Source organism: Pteropus vampyrus, unplaced genomic scaffold, assembly GCF_000151845.1.
Source record: "Pteropus vampyrus isolate Shadow unplaced genomic scaffold, Pvam_2.0 Scaffold156, whole genome shotgun sequence".
Lineage (NCBI taxonomy): Eukaryota > Metazoa > Chordata > Mammalia > Chiroptera > Pteropodidae > Pteropus > Pteropus vampyrus.
The window spans coordinates 1,572,394-1,574,824 of NW_011888937.1; positions in this window are offsets into that span (position 1 = coordinate 1,572,394).

The following is a 2,431-nucleotide window of genomic DNA, read 5'->3' on the forward strand; positions in this document are numbered from 1 at the left end:
TGTTATGTTTAGACCAATGTGTGCACAAATTAAAGAATAATATGAGCTATTTATGATCACAAAATATTTCTGTTATCTTATGTGACTGTTGGGAAATGCTGTGCTAATTTGTGAGTAGTTCCTGTAGTTATAGGAATTCCTGTGTTAATTTTTGGAGGCACAGACTGGAACAGGAAAAGGAGCAAGAACGTGGGCACCTGGTACTGCTTGGGGATCCTGGTCCTGCAAAAATCTGTGAGAGAAAAGGTTTGAGTGACAGAAGCACTTAAATAAGTGCTTTTGTCCCTCCAACCATCCCTAAACACAGAAGCATATTACCATTGGTGCTGGCAGTGGCGCAGACCTCTCTGGCATTAAGGTGCAGTTACCCTTTGCTTCTAGGATGCAGAGCAGAGAAAGCCTGTGCCCAGGACCTGAATGGTGCTTGTGTATGGAAGGACGTTCTGAAGTGACAGCCTCTCTAGCCTGGTTCTGTGGAAGGGACTACTACAAACAATGCTGCAAATGAATTAAAACAAAAAAACAAAACCTGTACAAGTGTCTGTGTAGGATATGTTCTTGCTATTTCTTTATTCATTTCTGTAGTTTTCACCAATTTTCATCCATTTCTGACTTCTATTTAATTTGCATAAAATTAAATGGCTCCTTCTGCATACTACATTTTTTATCCTCTTCCTTAAAGAATATGCAAAATTGCCATGTTCTTTTTAGGTAATTTGCTCATTTCAGAATTCATATTCTTTTTCTGTCTCTTTTATGCAATGTGTTGCTCTTTGGCTTAGTGCCAAATTTCTAGGCTTCCCTCCAATTAAGACTTATAAAAAGACAATCACCAGCTCACTGGGGAGGGAGTATTAATTTACAACAGCCAAGTAGAAAAAGAGTTTACTTATATCATTACACCTCCAGAAAGGACTGTGGTGGTAACTGTGTGTTCTCAGGCAAACCCCCCTTTTCTAACAAAAGTGTAGAAATATTTATGAAGCACCTCAGGTAACGCATGGGGTCAGGAGACCTGGGACCACATGCTGGCATTATTACTTATCGGCCCTGGGCCCCGAGCAGGCACTTTACTTCTCTGAACTTCGATTTTCTCATCTAAGAAATGGGGATAATAATTGAGCTGTCACGAGGATCTGTGAGACAAGCACCTTGAGAGCATTTTGTAGGTGAGATGGATTACATAAGGGGAGCCATTCAACTACTTGAGTTTATTTTTATAATTTCCCTATATAATGCTAATACTCTACTGTAGTATTTTCTGAGCTAGTCTGAGTATTGTTCTATTGTTATCATCCCATGACGCCCAACAAATGCTTCTGAGCATAATGCTAATGTTTCAAAAGAGGTTTCTGGAAATGTTAAAAGACAGAGTCATTCTGAAGGATGTGATGGCGATGGATGAAGGAAAATATGTGAGTCCTGAAATTAAGATTAGATGATACCTGGAATTGATTGGGAAAGGGAGATGTTGGGGGAGGCTTCCAGATATGGAAGCTGCAAGGACCAGGCTTCGCCCATGGTATCCTAGTCAGCTTGGGCTTCATAACAAATACCACAGGCTAGGTAGCTTCAACAACAGGAATTTATTTTCTCTCAGCCTGGAGGCTGGAAGTTCAAATTTAAGGTGTCGATAGGTTTGGTTTCTTCAGAAGCCTCTCTCCTTGGCTTGCAGTTGGCCACCTTCTTGCTATGTCCTCACGTAGTTGTCCCTCTGTGCATGTGCATCCCTGATGTCTCTCGGTGTGTCTGAATTTCCTCTTCTTATAAAGACAGCAGTCAGACTGGAGTATGGCCCCACCCTAATAGTTTTATTTTAACTTAATCACTTCCTTAAAGGCCTTAACTCCAAATATGGTTAAATTTTGAGGTACTGGGGGTTAGGACAGAAGCGCTTAGGTAAGTGCTTTTGTCCCTCCAACCACCCTAAACGCAGAAGCATATTACTGTTGGTACTGGCAGTGACACAGACCTCTCTGGCATTGAGGTGCAGTCAACATATGAATTTGGGTGGGTGATACAATTCAGCCCATAACACTGATCAACATTTAAATCAGAGGACTGCGTTTGGTCCAGAACAGGAACTCTGACTCTTAGCCCTCTGTGAACTGGTGTGAACGCATGAGTTCATGTCCCCAAAGCAAGTAACAATTAATACTGCAACCAGTTGAATAAACCAGGGAGCTCTCACCTGGAAGTCTGAGTTTCACCTACCTGGTTCATTTTTTCATTTGCTAATGAATTTTATTCAACAAGCATTTCCTGGGTGCTTGTCAGGTGCTGGGCATGAGGCCAAGTGCAGGGGATTCCAAGGCATTTTGGCTTGTGACTTTGAGATGTTCATGCTCTGTAATAGGAAACAGACATGTAAATAAACAGATGTGATGATGTGTGACGGGTATAACAGGACAAGTCTACACCAGATTCAGTG